This window comes from Parasteatoda tepidariorum, chromosome 1 (assembly GCF_982258835.1).
Source record: "Parasteatoda tepidariorum strain Cologne lab strain chromosome 1, Ptep-v5.0, whole genome shotgun sequence".
Classification (NCBI taxonomy): Eukaryota; Metazoa; Arthropoda; class Arachnida; order Araneae; family Theridiidae; genus Parasteatoda; species Parasteatoda tepidariorum.
Genome location: NC_141755.1, coordinates 128,451,091 through 128,474,334, shown reverse-complemented (window position 1 = coordinate 128,474,334; position 23,244 = coordinate 128,451,091). Strand labels below are relative to the sequence as shown.

General features: G+C 26.7%; 1 pseudogene across 1 annotated transcript in view; it reads right to left on the bottom strand.

Moving 5' to 3' along the window:
• The window catches only part of LOC147816923 (phosphatidylinositol N-acetylglucosaminyltransferase subunit A-like), a 31,826-nt pseudogene extending 8,658 nt beyond the window's left edge, over positions 1-23,168 (bottom strand). The window contains exons 1-9 of the transcript XR_015429505.1: positions 23,002-23,168; positions 20,974-21,127; positions 16,669-16,791; positions 15,173-15,348; positions 12,488-12,603; positions 10,727-10,834; positions 4,861-5,010; positions 3,482-3,564; positions 1,408-1,492 (exon numbers count right to left, since the gene is read on the bottom strand). The product of XR_015429505.1 is annotated as a phosphatidylinositol N-acetylglucosaminyltransferase subunit A-like (transcript). The remainder of the gene's footprint in view (positions 1-1,407; positions 1,493-3,481; positions 3,565-4,860; positions 5,011-10,726; positions 10,835-12,487; positions 12,604-15,172; positions 15,349-16,668; positions 16,792-20,973; positions 21,128-23,001) is intronic.
• Positions 23,169-23,244: the final 76 nt, after the last annotated feature.

The window sequence follows — 23,244 nt, the reverse complement described above, 5'->3', positions numbered from 1 at the left end:
AATAAATTAACAAAATATAACAAATAATAATAACAAGAGTAAACTTTTACTAATAAATTAATTTAATTGGTTTCAGAGCGGCAACCTTTTGCAACGATACAGAGGCGCAAACGCTTATTGAAATTTTCAACAATGGATTGTAAGTCTATCTCCTATCCCTGCCAAAGCAATTGCTTTAAAGAGTCCAAACTTTTGTGTATAGAGCAAACAAACGATTTCCCATTTCACATTTTCTTCACTTAAACGACTCTAAAATAGCACATTTTTGGCTTCAGATTGTAAAAAAGCCAAAACAACAATCTGTTAACTAATAGATATTATTATAAAATAGTTTATAATTAAAGTAAAAAGAAATGAACACACAAATTAGAAAGAAATGAGTTATTTCTATTCTATGATATAATAACTTTGTCCAAGTTTTTTTCTGCACTTTGTAATAATTGAAGTTGAAAATAAACTTTGTTAACAAAATTATACGAAGAATAAACTAGATAAACGTATCACACAAAATTTTTTAAATAGATAGCAACAAAGAAATATAAGGAACTCCTCGTACACTTTTTCCGCTTCTTTTTTGCTGCAGTTACAATTATTGTCAAATCAAATATAAATGTTAGGAATACTGGTAAATCACTGTACGAAACTCTTGTAGTTAATTAACGCATATGTCTTTTTAAAAAATTTACATTGATATTTAGCAATAAGTGGTGTTAAATCAATTTTTTAATAAAAAATAGATTTTTTTAAAAATAGATTTAAACTTTTACATAATTTCATAAATGTGATTTTTTAAAATTTCTTTTATTGTGTCTGTGTAGGTACATAGCCAGATTTTTCAATAATAAGCACCTTTATAGTACTTTTTAAGCACTCAAAACTATTATTAATCACTTTCCGGAAATATTTTAATCACTGTGCAGTAATAAAAATTACTTTTTTCTATCATTCAGAGTTCTTAATTTATAAACATAAAATCAATAAAATTCAAAAACATTTGTAAAAACTTTACATAATCATGATAAAATAACTGGATTCTGATAAATATTGCAGAGAAAATTGCGAAAATCATGAATTTTTTGTAATTTAGAACGCCAATCGACACGGCAAAGAAAAAAATCTATTTTTAAAAGATAGAAAATTAAGATCTTTTAACATACCCCGAATAAAAAATTACCTTTAAGGGCTTTTAAAAACATAAATAAAAAATTAGCACCTTTAAGCACTTTTTAAAAATGCTATGCACCCTAAGGTATAAAACCTGATTATAGTTTGAGGCAGTTAAGAAGTTGAAAAATAAATTAAGCATATGAAAACAATATTCTTAAAATATATACCACAAAATTAATTTAATATGCTTGATCATTTTTTAAAAAAAATTCAAATTTAGACAGTCAAACTTATATTTACCAATGACAGTTGGTTCAGTTAACGAAACAAGTTCGGGGGGCAAAACTTCAGGCACACCACCAACACTAATGCTCACAACTTGAGTCTAAATAAGGTAAATTATAGGTATGAAATGATATAATATAACAATCGCTAAACAATTTGAAACATAAATTGATCAATTAAAATATATAGTTTAACCCTTTATAAGACTAATACATCCCACCAACTTCATCAGTTTTTAAATATTATAGGGGTGGTTTCAGTTTTAATTATTTTCAAGAGATATTCGCGATATTGTCTAAGTTATTGAACAGGGTTGCCATTCGATTTTGGAAGAAAAAAATTCCCCTTGTTTTCCCTGTATGTGTCATACACAATATATTAAAAAGCAAACACAATTAATGTTTTCTTGTGTGAGCTATATTGGGCTAACTATACTAGTTTTAATTGCTAGAAAAACTTAAAGTAAAAAAGAAACAGCTGAACTTAAATAATGCTATAGTGAATGAAATAGTTAAAATAGCTGAAATATCTTCACTAAAGATTCCAGAGATTGCACTTTGAATGGTCACCATTTTTTTAAAAGACAAAAATAAAAAACAAATTCCCTGTATTTTTCCAGTTTGTGAAGAAAAACTCAAAAATTCCTTCCATTTTCCCTGTATATTTTGGTGATTTTTAAATTCCTGTATTTTCCAGGTTTTCCTTTTTCTAAGTGTAGTGGCAACCCAGTTGAATTTTAGGATATGCGTTTAATTTTAATAATAATTTAGAATCTGTCTGGCAGCCATAAAATAACACAAACACCCATAAGTATAAGTTCATGACATTTCCATACAATAGGCAGCAAAAGTATTAAAATTATTTCCATCTCTGTCGTGAGATACGAAAGAAAACTCATCCTGAAATCTCTTTTATGTGCTTTACTACTGCTTTACGAACCAAGCGAACCATAACTTTCTGGTATAACATATATACATGCTATTGCTTGAAAAGCAAGCTTCATCACCAATACTTGATATGACAGTATGCTGTCCAATAGCACCATATGTTTAAAATTTCTGCTGCTATTTCAAAAAGGATAAAAAATAAATCTAAATAATTACTTCATAACTAAGTTTTTATTTCTATACAAATACGAAATTATTCTGAATAAATACTAAGCATATAACTAACCTAAACTATAACTTAAGACTACATAACAAAATTAATTTAAACAAATGCTTAACGTAAAACTAATTATATTTAACACTACTTAAATCATTACAACCTAACAAAATGAACTACTATAAATGACTACAATGTTGCCAATTTAGGTAGAGAAATACCCATATATTTGGTGCAATGTAAGAGAAATAATTATACAGATGTTTTGTTCAGTTATCTGATGATAACTACAAAAAAAAAGATACTATAGTTTGTCTAAAGTAAGAACTCCCCTAGCCATTCGTCTGGACCCGTGCCGGTGGCTATGGAAATGAGGTACAATTATTTCAATTAGGGTCACTGTTTAAGAAAAGTTTTTGCTCGAGTTGGCAAGAGAGAAAGGGAATCTTTTTCTTCCGTCAATTGTGTTAGCCCCAGAGAAAAGAGAATCTACCCTCCGTGAAATGCAATATTCTTGTTTCCATAGCAGCAGACGGCCTCAGACTTCGTGGCAGGGGGAATTCTTATCATATACAAACTATAATGAAGTGCTTTGTTTACATAAATGTGGATAACAGTTAAGGTTAGAGTGAGGTCAAGAAGAAAGTTTAATACACAGGAGCTATTTTTCTCTTGTGTGTTCTGTATTTGTTTATTTGATTGTTTCTCAACAAATTTATTTGCAGTTATAAACAAAGAATTTAGAAATTCTGTATGCACAGAAAATCACATTTATGGCTAATTCTTTGCTGCAGGTTAAATTTTGAAAATCCCCACCACCATTTCATAAAGAAACTGATCTTATAAATCAACGTAATAAGCTAAAGGAATTTCTTTGTATAAATAAATCTCAAAAATATTTTAACATAACATTACTAAAATGTTTAACTCTACAAAGGGTATAATATATAAAAAAAAATTATATTAGCAGTAAAATATTAAATACCCACAACAAGCTGCTTCTAAAATTGCAATACAAAATGCTTCTGTAAGTGATGCATTCAGGTAGATACCACCCTTCACAAGAACCTAAACAGAGATTACTATTTTTTTTAATTCATTTTGCAGTCATAAAAAACATAACTCAAAATTGATAATGCTATCTGAGATTAGTATATAAAGATTCAAAATTTTGAAAAGATAGGAGCCATTTTTAGAAACCAATATATGGCAAAATAGAAAGTAATCTAACAGATTTTACGTAACAGCATAAACAAAATTAGAGTTACAGTTTTCGCATAACAGCATAAAGAAAATTACAATTTTTATCAAAAAATGTCAGATGTATGTTATAGAGTTTTAATGCACAGAAAATCAGTATTTCGGCTTACGTACTATGAAGTGTCAAATATGGCAACAAAAAAAAATCATAGAGCGGGTGCAAAAAATACATTATAGTTCATTCTCTTGAATATGTAATTTTTCTGCAATGTAATGTAATTTTTTTAAACCCTTTATTTTTTAAAAAATTTTCAACAAAATTTTCAATCAAAAAATTAAACTTTTACTTTCAAAATTGAAATTTTAGAGACTTTTTAATCAAAAAAATTTCTTATAGAAATAATTAAATCAACAATTAAAAAAGTAAACCTAAGTTAGAATCAGGGCTTGAAAAAACTCAGAAATTTTACCCATCCCCTAGGACAGCTTGTTCAACAATGTACATGTCCTCCTTTGAAACTAACCCGTAGCTTCTAAATAAATAAAAATATAATTTTCTCTTATTTATTAGAAACATTTACATAATTGCACAATGAATTAGTAGTTACTAGGATTACATTATTCAGTAATAAAAGAATTAACGGGATTTCTAGATTAGAGGGTCATTTTAGAAGTGAGGCGCTCGACTCTTGTAAGAAAACAAAAATTGAAAATGTATCACAAACATTAGCGGGAAAATGGCCGTCGGACGTCGGATCCGAGAAATTTGTTGCCCGCAGGGAATTTTTGACCGCCGAGGACGGGTGGTTTTTTGAGCCCTGGTTAGAATGTGTACCATACCAGGCAAAATAACAAAAAAGTTTAACAAAAATTGAATTTTGCATCTATCGCATCGAATTTAATCTTGCAAAAGAAAGAAAAACATACATTTGCAAAATGCATTTAAAGTTTTGCTAACAAATGTGACTACCTTAATGCACATAAACTACTCTAGAAACCAAACCACCAATCAGAATCAAGTTACATTTGTCATAATTTGAACATTATATGTAGAATAAAATAATTTTATATTTTGACTGAAATGAGCATATAACTTATTTTAAACAAAAATTAAATCATAAACTATAAACCATAATTAAAAAACTATAACATTAAATAAATAACTATAATAAAAGCCTTTGTGAGATAAACGGAAGAACCTATTTTCATCTCGGACTTGCGTTTGCTTTACGGCTCCAAGAAGAGTCACTCTTTCTTGCAGTTGGCAACGTTCTCGAACTTCTTCTAAAACTATTCTCTTAGGACCATCCCCGCCTGTAATAATTCAAAAAAAAAAAAACTTAGTTGTATCAAAGTTTCTATTCCAGTTTAGAACATTTTATCTCTCTAATTACAGACGCACTTTGATACTGATGATTTTACATAAAATAGTTTAACTCATTTTAAGCCAAGTATATAAATTTTATAAAATGAATTATTTTCATTCAAATATGCTTAAATTACATTCATTAAGAAACAAAATTTCGTGTATAAAAATTATATTTTATTCAAGAAATAAAATGGTGCGTATGAGCACCATTCACCAAATCAATGAACAAATCATTTCGGTGAACGCTTGTTTCCTTTTATGAAATTTATTTTATATTTTTTTTATTAACTGACTTTCAACTTTAATCCATCATAAAACATAATGACAAATCTTAAAAGGAATAATTATAAATTTTCAAAAAATTTTATTCGTCAATAGCGATTTTAAGTTTAAAAAAACTTAATAGTTAAAAAATTTCTCAACAGAAAGTGTGTACTCCAACTGAATTATTATTAAATTTTGGGTGTCTTAAGAGCCCTTGACAATGGCAGAAAAATAAAATTAGTGAAAAATATATGTCACAGTGTTAATAAAAAATATTTATTGAAATGGTGCGTTTGCGCCCATTTGGACAAAAATGGGTTAATACATAACTCCAGTTTACAATACTTTGATGGTAAGTATTTGTTCTCTAAAACAAATTTAAAACCAAAATCTCAACAAAAAAATACAGTAAAAAGTTAGGACAAATTTGTCATGGATGTGGCCAATGGTTTCACTACATTTGGCTATAAAATTTAACGCCCTGTTTCACCAACATTAAGTTCATTGTAAATGTTTCATATCCTACTGCTGTACACAATTAAGGGAACTTGCTATAATTTTTCCTCAAAATATATTTAAAAAATGCAAAATAACTTACTTTAAGAAAACAAAAATATCGTAAATTACAAATACAGTTGCAATAATGTTATTTGTATCCCTGTAAATCAGAATTGTATGGTTTGGGGCATTTTAAGGAATGGTTTTAGACATTTTCAAGGTTTGAATTTTGTCAAAAAACAGTTGAAGTACACACTACTTGCTTAGGAAGAGTTTGAGCAAAACAAACATTGTAAAGATTTTTACTAATAGCAAGTATTTAAATCAAATTTGATGACATGACAAAATTCATTGAAAATATTGAATAATGTGGGGCTATGAGTAGACACCTAGGATAAAATAACTATTGTATACATAAAAATCAGATGAAAAGTATGATTGGATTCATGCATTCTCATTGATCAAATAAATCATGTGGTATAAGATCCAGTTTTCAATTGTATGAAGAGTTATTTGATTGTCAACAGCATAAGACTAATAAAAGTTGGTAAATAAAATTATTAAAGGAATTTTTTACATACAAAATATATGTCTTCTCCTTAATTTAAAGATAGTTATAATGTAATATTAATTACTCATCCTTTCTTACTTTTTTTATTTATTTATTTATTTATTTATTTATTTTGGTTTTTGATTATTATTTTAAATTAGAGGCTGAAAACTGAAAAAGCTTCCTGAACCCATAGCCATTAACAAAATTTGCAAAACAAAATAGTTACGATCAGATATTTTAAAAAAAAACTGAACTACATCAGTAATCATAACTGTTACTTTAGATAAAGATACATAACTGTTTCTCTAGAGCATGGCTGAAAAATATTTTAAAGATATTTTTTTCTTTCATATTTTTATTAATATTTGAGGCAGATCAAGGGTCAAGTTAATAAGGTCACTTGGGCCACTTTTGCCAGCCAGCCATAAGTTGTGAATCCTCCTGTTTTAAAATATCCAACAAATTGTTACATTATAACTCAATATGCATTTTTAACTCTTGTAACTTTCTAATTAATGCTTTTTTTTACTTTGAAAACTGAAAAAATAGTTTTGTCCCCTTCTCTTTTTAAATATTTCCCCTCTCTCTTAGTTTCTTACTTCAAGTGGCAGACACATTTTAGATAGATGCTACCAAAAGTGTCGAGGGTCGGACAAAAGGTATGCTTTCCCCTTCTGCTTCAACTTGTGGTTAAAAGGGGTGATTATCGGTCTTGGTGGTCAAGGAGGGTCAAGACAGTTTGATGGATGAATTGTGTTTCCTGATTCACTTTTCTGAAAGGCATTGTTGAACTTCATACAATCTTACACTTTTCTCTGAAATATCAAGCAATTCTTTTGTTCTGATAAGATAATTACTTTCAGGTTATGTTACATTCTTTCTTGTCCTTAGCTTTTTCACAATGATATAGTTGAAATATAACATCAAAGGAATGTTCAATGAAATGGAGCTGAATAGATTCTTGTGATGGATATTTTTTCCTTCCTGTTTCCTGTGATTTCTTTTATTTCCCAGATACATTTGCGGCTACTGTCTAAGTATTTTATTTTAAAAAATGCGTGTGCATTTTAAATTGCTTGATTTCCGAATTCAAAGTACAATTTCATTGATATACATGCTAGTAAAAAGTCATATTTATCTTTTAAGTATATAAATGATATTTTCAAATTTAAAAAAATAATTAATGAGTATTTTTTCAATAATGTTCGATTAGAAAAATAACTGCTGTTTAATGGATATTATTTATTTAATTCCCGTTTCATTTCTATTTTTCTTTGAAATTAAGTAAAAAAAAAGCTTTTGCTAAACTCCGTTGTTCTAAAGATGGAATATTGTTAAAAACGTACTTAAAACTTTTTAATGTACGTTAAAACTCTTTACATAGTGCTCGTATTGAATTTCAAGTTATTTGGATAATTTATTCTTAATTCGTCTTTTAAATATTTAAGTTAATGCTGTTCATATAACATTTTATAAAATTGACTAAAAATATAAATTTCTATATACACTAGTTAAGCAAAACTGCATTTTTTATTGTAAATTTTCTTATTTTATTTCATAGGGTAATATCAATAATAAAGCTTAAAAAAAATTCGTAGTTATACAAAAATTTTCGGTAGTATTGGTTTAAAATATTTAATGTCGAATTTTTTTTTTTTTTTTTTAAATTCATCTCTTAGCACCATGTTGCTCCACGGAATCAGTTATTCCACACTAGTAAAAAATGGCGACTAATAAACACAATGGTAAGTAACAAACAACAATAATTTTTTTCGGCTTATATAATATAGTTTGGCTTATATATTATATAATATCGTGAAAAATTGGAAAAATGTGTTAAAAGGACTTCACAACTTTCTCTCCCTATCTGTTAGTAAAAAAACGTTGTTCTGCGTTTCTTCTTCATCGAAACAAGCTGACAAGAATTAGAACTAATGATTATGACATAAAAATGCTTTGACATAAGAAAAGGTACTATGACTATGCACACCTTTTGTATAGCAATAAAATAACATCAAAAATGCTTTTTAAAAAAAAAAAAAAATTTTTTCAAAATTGGAAATAGCATATAAAATAAATATAGGATTTTTTTCTTTTTACTTTTTAAAGTGCACAGCTTAGCAGTAAAAAATCAAAGAACATATGTAACATAAGCAGAAAAATTTATTGAAATAAGGAAAGTAAAATTTTCTGTATTACTTCGGTCAAATATCAATAAATTAAAGATCATAACAACTTTTTATTTTCTAAAAAAATTAAATTTAAAAATTTTTTTAAAAGAAAATTATTCTTAAGAAAATTAACATTAAGTTATGTTATCTGTGATTTTAATTTATATGTGGTAAAATATATTTAAAATAATAAAACTAGTATCCCTTAATAGTCATATTCACTATTCATAAGAGTAATATTTTAAAAATATTGTATTTATAATAAATAGCAATATATTTATGAATGTTGTGGATTATGAATGAAATTGAGATTGCGGTTGGGCACAAAAACTTGCTATCGCTTTTTTTTAAACATATGATTTGTTGGATTATGTTTTATAAATTTGTTTACAATGTCATTTATAAATTCAAAAATATCCAATTCCAAAGAATCAAAATAACGTAATGCCTTCCATTTTAGTTGCCAAATATTTTTAGAACTTTTTATTCAAGTAGCGAGTTAATTTTTATTCCAAAAGTAAATTCTGCATACAAAATGCATGGGAAGATTACTGATGAAGTAAAATGGATATTTTGTTGCAGAGTGTTATTGAATTGTATTTTCCGTGACCTTTAATTATAAATTTTATCCACTACTTCGATTATTTTACTTGTTAAGTTCGCAGAATTGTCGTGTACTTTATTTAAGTTCATTTATGTTTTATTTTTTTAATTCTAGCCTACTTTTATTCGTATTTTTTGATTTAAGTTTATTTAAGCTCTTATTTTAAGTTTTTTTTTTCGCAATCGAAGTTTAGACTTTAATTGAATTGCAGAAAATATAGCGACAAATCTTCTCTACATTTCGCATTTCTCTAACTTCTGCAATTCACTTTTAGTACTATACGCCCATTTTTTTAGATCACCTTTTACAGCATTTTTTACCATGAACAGAAAAGAAAACGTTCCCTTTAGATGAAACTGTATGATAACTCGTATGGACACTAGTATGATAACTAGTATGATATCTGGACACTAGTATGATAAGTATTGTCTAGATTATATTTACATCACATTAAGGGTTTGTTTATCGCTTTGCGTACCCCCATTTTAAATTAAACTTCTGAAAACTATTTTAATAACTTAACAAAAACATCATGTAATCATCTACTTTAGATTTCAGACAATCAATCGATGCATATTTTAGTACGAATGTCAGTACTGTAATACTTACGTTGGTTGTTTCCACCCATCTGGATTGAACAACTTTTAAATTCATGAAATATTAGGGAGATCTGAAAGTAATGTCATTTCGATGCACTTGATATTTGTTACCAAGATGATATTTTTAATCAAAAATGTATTCACCCTCGTTATCAACAACCCTTCAATTCCGGATCGTAAAAAAAGGGATTTTTAAGACTATTGAATATTCAATGCGCCAAAGTGTCATTACTTTCCAGGTTTCCTGAATATTTACAAACATGATATTTACAACACAACTCGAGCTTACACCATTGAATTTACACACACTTTTATTTGGATTTCGAATGATATTATAGAAAAAATTGTACTTTAAATCAAATTAATGATGAATTTAATTAAAAATAAAACATCTTTTTGAAAGTTCATTAAATATTGCATTTGTATTCAGACAAGAAATAATTTCCTGCAATTTACTCTAAAATGAAAAATGCTTTTTCAAAAATTTATTGAAATTTAAAAGCACGAAACGATTTTATTTATTCAAAGATTTATTATAATAAATTAAGCAATAAATATTTTTTTTTTAAAAATTCAATATTTCGAAAGTGTTGGAGAAAATAAAAATGTAATCTGTTTTTTAAAAGTAAACTTTTGGTTAGATTGGGGTTCAAACATGAAAAAGAAAGCAAACTATTCACATCTATTCAAACAGAAATATTCTAGCACATCAGTGAGTGATTGACAATGACAGCTTATACGCCTCTCAATTTGTGAGCAGTAGGAGTTTGAGGGGGAAGGAAATATTCTAGTTCAGAAAAAGATGTGATCGCTGCTCCAGAGCTAGAACGTGAACCCGTGCATACACGGGCAAGCCGCTTTTAGCATAGAAATCATACCCGTGATATAACGGGCTTGACGCCAGGAGGGTTAAGGCTGGTATTTAAATATCTCTTACGAACTGAGAGGGGAAAATACATTTAAAGCACATACCAGCTATAAAATCTACATCGGGGTATCTGGAACAAATTTGTGGAATCACTTCTGCAAGTAGATCTATTCCTTTTCTATAAACAAGTCTACTGATGACAACGATTGCAACTAAAATAAATTATTATTTATTTTAGAACATAAGATTACTTGTACAATGAAATTATTAATATGAAACTTTATAATAACATAAATATTAAACAATTTTGCATTATTAATAAATATCTATCTATACATATTTTTAGTGTGCGTAGCCTGATTTTTCAACAAAAAATAAGCACCTTTTAAGTACTCCAAAAATATTTTTAATCACTTTCCAAAAAAAATCATAATTAGGATCTGTGCAGTAATAAAAATATTTTTTTTCTTCTATCGTTTAAAGTTCTTTATTTATAAACATAAAATCAATAAAATTCAAAAACATTTTCAAAAACTTAAAATAATCATGATAAAATAACTAGTTTCTGATAAATATTGCAGAGAAAAATAGTGAAAATCATGAATTTTTTGTAATTTAGAACGACAATCAATACGGCAATGAAAAATCTCGTTTTAAAAAATAGAAAATTAAGCCCTTTTTACAAACCCTGATTAAAAAAAGCACCTTTAAGGGCTTTCAATAAATGTAAATCAAAAATAAGCACCTTTAATTACTTTTTAAAAACTCTACGCACCCTGTTAAATATGTGTTGTGTCTAAACCAGTTATTTAAGCTTGATTATTATGAGACTGGAGGAATACATAGATTCCCAAAACTACAATTATTTTTTTTGAATACATCGAACTGATGAATGAATATGAATCAAATGAAGAATATGAATGAATGGTTATGAATATAATTGTGTTGAACATAAATGAGAGTTAACAGACATTGAATACCAGTAAAATTGGAAGGATTCAGACAATATCAGGTGATAAGACTAAAAACAGGATTTGAGTAGTGATAATGAGTCTGGCAATGTGGAGTTACAATCCTAATGCAGAGTTTGTCTATGTCTATATTTTAACTTATATATATAATATATATATACAATTATATATAATAAATAATATACATTATTATAGATATAATAAATACAGTATATATATATATATTACTAATTTCAAGTAACAGAAGCGTTTCCTGTTTTCAAAAAAAAAAATTTTCAAAGAAAGCCTTATGAACAGAGTAGAACAGCATATCATTTTTTTAATTATAAATGTAAGAATTTTTTTTTTTTTTTTTTTGATATACATCAAAAAGAATAGATATTCTGATATCATTGGCGATATTGTCCTGTTACAAAAAAAATTTTGTGTAGTTAACTTTTTAAAATTTTATCGATTTGGAAATTACTTTTTATAATATCAATCAGGCATTGGGAATTTTTTTTTTATTCTCAAAGCTAAGTAAAAAAAAAAAAAACATGAGCATTTCTTCCATCTCTGATATACGCGAAAGACATTTTTTAAAAATAATTCAGCTTAAGGAAGAAAAAAAGCTCTGCAGAAAAAAAAATCTTCCCAAAAATTCTGCAGATAAAAAAAATCAAACTTGTTTGCTTCCCAAATAAAAATTCTTTCTGCAAGAACTCTGTAGTGTTCTGCGATAATGTTGCTGTGTCCCCACGATTCTGCCACAGGCTCTTATATATAGTTAAGATAAGAGAGAGCCTATATTTTAACTTTGGGACATAAGTGCCATGAGAAAATAAAAGATAAAAGGAATACAAATGAAATTTTACAGAAAAAATAAGGTGAACACGTTGGCATAAATTACTTTACTTCTTGACTTTAGCTATGGCAAGAAATCCAGCTGGAAGATCGTTGTATCCACTGCGTTTGGTATAACTGATATTGTATTTGGACAAACATTTGCTCTAAGAGCAGTATTTTCTTTCCTAATTAAAATAAGTACATTTTAAAAAAATTAACTTTAAAAGTAAAAACAGCAATTATGAAATCAAAATAAATTTTTAAAATTGGCATGTAATAAACAAAAAAAAATTTCAATTTATGGTAATAAAATAAGAAATCAAAAACCATGTATAAAGCTGATAAATACTACAATTCCAAAGAAAAGCAGTAAAAATTCCATAAGTAAATTGAAACCAATAGAAAATTTTAAAGAAGAAAACAATGAAAATAATGAAAAATATAATAATGACGTCCGAAGTTGACGTCGTCAGGGGGTACCAGCTCCGGAAATCACAAAAATACAAAACCTTTTCTGTAGAGAGAGCACTTCAAATGTCTAAACTTTGCTCTCGCTGTATCCCAAAGATTTTGCAAAAAGTTCAGAAGGAGAGAATACAAAATACAAAAGCAAAATAAAAAAAATAAAATATATAAACTAATTACAAAAGGAAAACAATGTTCAAAAAACCTGCTTAAAAATATTCCATAGTTAAACCAAAACAGCACACTACTTTCTGAAAATCCTTAACCGAACAAAAATTCACTAACAAACTACGCCCCCATTTTATGAGCAGAAAGAAGAAAAAAAACATAAGCAAGAAAGTTGTTGCCATTTGTTAGTAGAAAAGCTTAACTGGGGAAACTCAGTTTACTTTTGTATTTTGTTTTTTTTTATTCTCTTTTTCTCTCTTTCTGGATTTTTTGCAAAACCTTTGAGGTACAAAAAGAGCAAATTTTAGACATTTGCCGTGCTCTCTCGATAGAAAAGGTTTTGTGTTTTTATGACTTCCGGAACTGGTAACCCCTGACGACGTCAACTTCGATGTCATTATTACATTTTTCATTATTTTCTTCTTTAAAATTTTCTATTTAAATATATGGGTAATAATTATAAAAGATATACACTAAACTAAATCGAATTGCATAAATCCGTGCAAAAATTATTTGTGTTTTTGTTTTCCGGTATTTCAGTCACTTGAATTATGGAAGTGGGAACTATTACTCTCAAATTATGTTAAAACAAACTAACACTTACAATAATGAATAAACATTAAGTGTTGTAAGATGAATAAGAATAAAGTAAGATATTAAAATCAACAAAAAGAAATTTATAAAAAAAACTTGAACTTTTGTGATTCGATTTTTTTAATGTAAAGCATTTGTGACCAGATTACTTAATACTTAAAAAATTACTCCATTAATGTTTCCTTCAGGTTCACAAAATATATGCAAAAACTGGAAATGATTCATTTGTTTAAATTATATTTAATTAAGAGAAAAATTTGGCCAATTGGCAATTTGCTAAAAAAAAAAAAAACTTAAATAATTTTCTTTAATTCTTTTGAACAAGATAATCTAAAAATAAAAAAAATTTGCATCAATTTTCAAGCACCGAAACTAAAGTTATTTTCCTCCAGAAAAAAAGAGTTAGAAAATTAAGTTTGGTATAGAGAAAATAAAATTTTAAATGGCATGTCTATGGAAACAAATGCTTTTCTTTACTCTGCCATTCTTTTTACTCTGCCATTCTTTCTACTCCGCCATTTTAACTGTTTATATATATATTTTCAGAATTTTGCCATTTTCAATCAGCATACATATATCTGATAAGGTAATACATACCTGCCAACATTCTAGGAAAAAAATAACGGAGATTTTACTATTTTACAAGCGAAATTTTTCGGGCTGCACATAAAGTTTTGATACATCATGTATAATCATATAAGTCAAAGAAAGAAATTCAAAAGTGGAAATAACATAAGTACTTATATTTAGCGAAGTAAAAATATATATGTAAATCTTAATCTGAAGAAGATTTCTTTAAACCATTATTTATAATTACTTAAACTATTTTGTAACCATTGTTAAACAGCTGACACAATTTTGGGTTCATGGCTACTAATGTTCAACTCTGTTGCCTTGTAATTTTGAATCCAATCCAGAAGACAAGGAAACTCCTAGATCAATCAAGTATTGGACCAAATTTTATATTGTGAAGGACATTTTGATAGAACTAACCTGCATTTGCATTACACGGAAAGGAAAACCACGAAAACATCCCAAAGGTAGCCAGACCGCAAAAGGTACTTAAAATATTAACACTCAACATACTGCTGACAACTACTTCAACAAATATGGAGAAATTTTAGAATATACAGGCAAACAGGTGGTAGTCGTAAAATGCAGGAGTCTTTGTTAAAAATCAGGAGAATTGGCAGGTATGGTAATAGAACTTCGAGAAACATGCTAAGACCATAAAAACTTCACTCTTCAAAGAAAGAAATTCATAACTATAAAAGAAAAAGGAATAATACTCAGATTCCAAAATGGTGCCCTGTTTCTCAAAAAGTACTAGAACAACATACAAGTGTGTTACGACCCCATTACATAGCAATGAGAGGAGTTATGACAATAAATTAATTTCATAATTTAACAAAAAACATGAGAATACCTTAAAAAGATATTAATAAACAATACACATTTTATAATCGTAAGGAAAAATTAAACTATATCTATTATATAGTAATTAAAATATATCTCAATATAGCATACCCAGTATGAGACACACATATCACGTGATAACAGACACTCAAAGTCATTTGGAGAAGTTTATTTGTGATTATGGCACTGGTATTTGCAAACCCAAATAGGGAATGATCTGTAATAACTGCTTTCAGTCCCATTGTCTTAGCGTGAAGCATTGCTTCGTGTGCTAACGCAGAAAATGCCTGGAAAAAATTAGCATACATTTTAAATTTTTTTAAATATTTCATATTTTTAAACATCAAAACTGTAAAAGAAAATTTTCTTATTTAATATGAAAGACAGAAAACTTGAAAGAAAAACAAAAATATAAATTAGAGAAATTATTCTGTCTAAATTTTTCTACTTATAGGTAAATAACAAAATTTGTTTTTCTTTTGCATTGTCATAATATTTAAAAGTGTTCCAATAAAAAAATTTTAATCACACATATTTTAATTGAATTCCAAGGTAAGCTGATGACTTATCCTAATTGTAATTATGGCACCTATGTTTTTTATAACTATTATTATTTTTAAAAAAAGGTAGTTCTATCATGTTGGCTTGGTTGCATTTGGTTATGCCACATTGAAATAGTAGATCCGCTCTTGCTGTTATTATAGCATTGTAGTTTAATTCATTTACTATTATCTATTTTTCTTCGTATACCTTAATTGATTATAAGATATCTTTAAATAAATAAATTGCAATACTATTGCATAATAATTTTCTATTTTTAAAAAAAGGTAGTTCTATCATGTTGGCTTGGTTGCATTTGGTTATGCCACATTGAAATAGTAGATCCGCTCTTGCTGTTATTATAGCATTGTAGTTTAATTCATTTACTATTATCTATTTTTCTTCGTATACCTTAATTGATTATAAGATATCTTTAAATAAATAAATTGCAATACTATTGCATAATAATTTTCATTCCTTAGAATGTATTACTTTAGTATAATACATATTGAAACATAAACATTAGTTAAAAATATTAAGGTAATAGTTTACAATGGGGGGGTACCTCTCATTTTTGGCAATTTTTTTTATGCCAAGGTCGGTGTCAAAAATTAATAGATATAATCAGAAACAGGGTATCATCAAAATTGTACAATTGACATTTTTCGGCTCTAACAAGCGAGTAACTAATGATAAAAGAAAAAGGAATTTTAAAATTTAAATTAATATGTATGAAAATAAACCAAGAGCCAATCTGGCAATATAAAAAAAATTGTGGCAACTTGAAAGAGATGTCAATGAAAGCAAAGAATATCATGATAATCAAAAACGGAGTTTCAGCAAAAACTGTACAATTCAAATTTTTTGCCAACCCTAGGTCTTCCAGACTCTACACTAGAGCCAAGGTAAATTAATAAATGATAAGCATTAGTACCCCCAGTGATTGTTAACTTATTAATTTTTTGGAATTTGGCAACAAAGTTGGCAAATCATACAATTTTAGGAATTTTTTACACAATTTTTTGAGGATCCTTTACAGCAAAAGCAAGGAGAAAAAAGTATCTTACTGAATGTCCATGCACAATAGAAATTTTTTCTCTAACAAGGATAAAACAGATAACAGGGAAGGTGGTAAATAATGTTGGTAGTGTGCACTTAATGTCCACCACCTATACTGGCATATAATAAACCTAAAAAAAAAAGTAAATGTAAAACAAGTATGCAATTAATAATTGAATTAATTATAAGTACATAATTACTTTTAAAACAAATAAAACCCCATTATATTTAATATAAAAGTTACAGTAATTTATTTCTTAAGTTTTAAGACAATTATAAATAAAAAATAACATAAATTGATATATAGATTGATAATTTAATATTTAAATTAAAAATTTGAAAGTTTATAGTAAATTTTTTCTTATTTTGTATTCTACTAATTGTTTTTTTTAATAAAAAAATTCACTGTAAACTTTAAAATAAGGAAAACTCTCCTAAGATTTATTTAAACTTTTAAAACAATATAATAACAATGATGAATTTTTAAAATAATATTAGAACTTTATATTTTTGGTGTGAAATGTGCGGTGATTATTAACCCTCCTGGCGTCAAGCCCGTAATATCACGGGCATGATTTCTATACTAAAAGCGGCTTGCCCGTGCATGTACGGGCTCATGTTCTACCCCTTGAGTGGCGAACCCGTATTTTTTTCAAGTAGAATATTTCCTTCCCCCTCAACCTCCTACCGCTCACAAATTGAGAGGCGTATAAGCTGTCATCATAACTCACTCACTGTGCTAGAGTATTTCTGTTTGAATAGATATGAATAGTTTGCGTTCTTTTTGATGTTTGAACCCCCACTCAAATCAAAAGTTTACCTTTAATAAACAGATTATTTTTATTACTCCATTTTCGATATATTGATTTTTTTTTTAATATTTACTGCTTAATTTATTACGTTAAATCTTTAAATATTTTAAATCATATCGTACTTTTAAATTTCAAATTATTTTTGAAAAAGCAATTTCATTTTAATGTAAATTGCTGCAAATTATTTATTGTCTAATAATGTAATATTTATTGAACAAATTTATGAATTTTTAATAATACTTATTTTCAGTTATATTTAACTAATGTAATTCAATTAGTTAATGTTTTTTTTTTTAAAAAAGATTATGTTGTTTTCAAAAAATTTAAATTTTTTTTTTATCTGGTAATTGAAGTTAACTCTAAAAACACTCTCTCCTCTTCCTGTAATATTTTGGACTTTCTCGGCGCTTGTCTAAAATCCCATCTCTTAAAACACTAGTTTTATTTGTACTTTAGTTTAATGATATTAAAACATTTTTATGGATAGAGAGGAAATCGAAATTCTTTTCATTAGTAAATAAATTTCTCATACATGTGAATATATAAATGCAGCTTGTTTTAGTAATGACAAATAAGTTTAATAATAAATTCAAATTTTCTTAATAAATTATATAAAAAAAATTACAAGCTGTTAAAACACCAAATAACTAAGTGAGTTTTAATATACCAAACATTTTTTTCCAACCAAGCAAAATATCAAATGAATTGTAAATTTTTTATGTTACTCACATTACTATATACATTTTAAAGAAAACGATTTTTTTAAAGTATGATTGTATTTAAAATATATATTCGTTATAAAATTCCAGTTCTAACTCCAATAAAATATTAGAATGATTTCACATTTTATATATTTTTTTCTTAGATTAACAGCTAATTTCTTCGATATTTTTTTCTTTTAACAAGATTTTCTATCTACGAAAAAGTTTTGTTTTTAATTAAATTCAACATTAATTTGTCAGCAAAGTTTTCACTGCTATCATATCATTCAGAGCCCTGATAGAGAACTATGTAAACTCAAGGGTGTAAACTCGAGTTGTGTTCTAATTATAATGTCAGTAAATATTTAGTGAAACTGGAAAGTTCCGACGTTTCGCCGCTTTCAATACTCATTAGCCTTAAACACCAATTAATTTTTTTTCAATCCTGAATTGGAAGGTTGCTGATAATGAGGGTGAATACATTTTTGATTAAAAATAAAATCTTGGTAACAAATATCAAGTGCACCGAAATGACCTTACTCCCCCCCCCCCCCAATATTCGATGACGTTCTACATGAGTGACTAGTTTGATGACGTTCGACTTAAAAACGTGAATTTGCAATCCCATAAATCATTTCCCAATATACGTCAGTCATTTTCTATCTCTTGACTTTGACGAGGGACGAAAGAATGAAATTCCGAAGAAAGCAACATTTATATTTTAATAAATTTTTATACTTACACACATAAGTTCTTTTTTTTTTTGCAGTTAAGTTAGGCTTGATAAAGAAAAAAAAAATCCTACTTGTAAAAATTAAATATAAACCAATGAATATAAGAATATAAACTAATGAACATATGAACTAATGAATAGAAATATAATTCTATATCTATTCTCTCTGCAATTTTGAAAAAATCTTTTTTTGCGTAATTCTTTTCCATGTCATTTAATTGCCATACAAAAGGTGTGCACCTTAAATAAAGCATAATTGTAGTACTTTTTTACGACAAAGTATTTTTATGTCATGTTTATAGGTTGTAATTAATGTCAGTTTGATTAACAGAAAAAGAAAAGCAGAGCAACGATTTTTTTTCCTTCCAATTTTGCATGCAATATATTCTATAGGCTGAAAAAATTTATGTTGCCAGCTAGAAGTGTTGTTATTTACCTTTGGGTTTCTGAGACACCATATAGAAATGGTGTCCCAGAAACATATTTGGAATAACTGATTCTATAGGTCAACATGGTGAAAAGAGATAAATTCTTAATAAAAAAATTTGTGAAAATATGTTTATTTTTGTATAATTAAATTCTGTTACTTTGACGTACTTTTTTTAAAAATATAAAATTTTCCTATTTATATTGTAAAAATCATTCACACAAAATTAGAAGCAATTGACAAAATAGCAAAGAATCAATGTATTGATTCTTGAAAGGATATTCTTGCAATGATTCTTGAAAGGATATTCTTGCAATGATTCTTGTACTAATATTTATTCCTTTTATACAAAATTGAATAAGATTTCGAATTATTTTCATTTTTAATATTATATTCCAAGCAAAAATATAATAATGAAAAATGCAGTTTTGCTTAATAACTACTAGTGTAAATAGAAATTCAAATTTTTAGAAGTTTTTATAAATCATTATTAGAACAGATAACGATTTTTACTCAAACGCTTAAACGACGAATTAAAAATTAATTTTCGAAACAACTTGATATTCAATAATACTAAAGAGAGTCTAATGATTTTTTAGTATATTTTAAAAGATATTTCATTTTTGAAACAAAAGCTTTTTTTCTCTCACTTTCAAGGAAAAAGAAAAATTATACATGAATATATCCATTGAACTGCAGTTATTTTTCCTGTCTAACATTATTGAAAGTACTATTAATTATTTTTTAAAATAATGGTTAAAAAGATAAATATGATTTGCTACTAACACGATTTGTTACTAACTATGATTTGTTACGTTTTTTTCTGACCCTGGACATTTTAGGTAGCATCTTTCCAAATGTGCCCTGCCGCTTGAGGTAAGCCAGGAGGGTTATTATATAAAACTAAGCAAATTTAAATTCAATATAAAACACTTAAAAATGGAAATAATTTTTTTTCCTGACATTAAACTAACTCTTAACTATTAAAGATTTTTTTAGTTATATATTATTCAAATTAATTTTAAAAAATTTCAAGTTGTTGAAGGTAAAACAGAAAATTTTGAGTTGGGAGCAACCAATAACTTGCAAGAGAATCAAAATTATTTTGCAAGTGAATTTGTTAACTAAAAAAGAATTATAAATAATATACTACAAGCAAAAATTTATAGCATATAGTGCTGAATATAAATTCAAGCTGAAAAACAGTTTGAAATCCAAAAATTAATAGGGAACCAAGATTGAAACTGACATCAATTTAAAAAAAAAAAAAAAAAAGATTGATAGAATAAAAATTTAATTTTTAAGCTACACAAACATATAAAATGCTAAAACTATTATAATAAATTCAGATGCACAATAAATTATTCACAATCTATTTAATTTAAAAAAAGAAAACCTCCTCTGCTGAATAATTAAAATTAGACAATATACAACATTTCTTAGGAATTTGCAATAAAAAAAAAAGTTGGATATTGCTGTGCCTGAGGGAAAAAATTACAAAAGTTGTTATGCATTTTAATAATATTATTAAGAATATTAAAATATTATTATTAAAATATTAATAATATTACTTTAATAATATAATTTTAATAATATTATTTTAATAATATGTAAAATTTAAAAATTACTTATAAACATACTTTTCATCCATTGGTTAAATATCTTATTCCTTTACGATTTCCATAGGCATGAATAACAATGACTTTGTGACCTTTTTTAATAAGACACTGAGCAAGTTGGTAAATATGACTCTCTACTCCACCAGTATTGGGATAGAAGAAATCAGACACCATACTAGAAGTAAAAAATATTCTGTGTTAGAATTTAATGTATATGAACACTGTGTCAATTCATATATAACTTCTGGCAGTTCATCAGATTTGAAAAGAACTTTTTAAACTACATAAACAAAGCATATTTTATTTTTGTTAAATAATAGGTAATAAAAATTTTTAAAATAATAAATTCTAAAAAGTTTTTTAATAAATAAATGTTTTATGTAAGCTATTATTTCAGTTGTAAAGTTAACATTTTGAGTTAGATGTGGTTTTATTATTTTTATGTTGAAACAAAAATTGCATTTGACCAATAAAATAAAAATATATCAAGATGGAAAATGAGTGTCTTTTCTCATTTTTCAAATATAAATTCTTTTACTAATTTAGCTCATAAAAAGTTAGGATTTGTAATTAAATCTAGTCACAGTAGTGTTATTCCTATCCAAAAAAAATGAGAAATAAAGGGGCTTTATGTAAATCACATTTCAGAATAAAAAATAACTAATTTAATTTTGTGTTTTGCTACTTTAATTTTGAATGTTCTGCACTCATTTCAATTAATAATAAAATATGTTTCATGATGCTAGTTTCATTCTGTAAAATCTGAATAGGTATAAAAAAGGGGGACATATTTCCGTAGTGATACCTGTTCATACCACCTAGAACTGCCAGCTCCCCAAAAGGAATTTAAACTCGTAAAATTATTCTTAAAAAATAAATAAAACATTTGGAAGCTTGCCTTAGAAGCCCTTCTATAGCTTTACTTTTTTTCATTTTTATTATCATTATTTCTTGCAGGATAATGCCCAGAAATCAACAAACATAGGTACAACTACCTATACAGAAATCATCTGGAAAAGAAAAGAAAAAACAGAATTGTGCTTTTTTTTAGGATCAAAAGCATAGAGAAGACAATTTAGTCAAATTGTAAATACAATTAGCAATCAATATAAACTTCACTTTTCATTCATTTTAAGTTTGTAAGTGAACAAGAACATGAACGCCTGATTTAAATTAATAGATCAGATCAATTAAAAATAAATTCCAACTTTTTCTTTCCAGGGGTCTGTCTAGGTTTTTCTGAGAGGTACCTATTTTGTGAAAATTTAGACATAATTTGTGAAAAATTAAAAATTATATTAAAAAATCAACACAAAAATATGAATTTATCGTGTCTTAATGGATACAAAAATAAAATTTTAAGAAAAGTATTTTGTGAAACTACCGTTTTTCCTAAAGTTGAATTTGTGAAACTACCGTTTTTCCTAAAATTGAATTTGTGAAGGTACCGCTAAACGGTAGTAAATTCGGCCTGGACAGACCCCTGCTTTCAGAATCAAAATTACTAGTTGTTGATGGTTGACTTATCTAAATATTGAAGTTTAATTGTATCATCAATGATATTGATATTTTTACTTTAGATTGTCCTCAAAAAAGAAAATTCTCCCCTTTGCAATTCGTATTTAAAAAAAAATTTCAATTAACAAATTTAATATCGTATGTCAATATTTCTGTATGCAAAATAATTCTAAACCAACAGTGTTATAATTGTGGGGACAATTTCAAAAAAAGATAAGTATGTTCTACACATAGGAAGAATTTGTACCATTCCTAATGTCAAAATTTTAAATCGAATACATTGTTATCAAAGTACTATGTATGCATATGGGAATAATTTATTATGGATTTTCATCAGCATAAGCATCATTAAAATTACTAAATGTTGAGCTTTTTCTGCATATTTTCTACTTTTCGATTAAACATAAGATGAATTTGTATCATTTCTAATGTGAAAATCTTAAATAGAATACATTGTTATCAAAGAACTATGTATGCATATGGGAATAATTTAACATGGATTTTCATCAGCATAAGCATCATTTAAATTACCAAATGTTGAGCTTTTTCTGCATATTTTCTACTTTTCGATTAAACATAAGATGAATTTGTATCATTCCTAATGTGAAAATTTTAAATAGAATACATTTTTATCAAAGAACTATGTATGCATATGGTAATAATTTAATATGGATTTTCATCAGCATAAGCATTATTTAAATTACCAAATGTTGAGCTTTTTCTGCATCTTTTCTACTTTTCGATTAAAATTTCAATAAAGAATTATACTTTGAC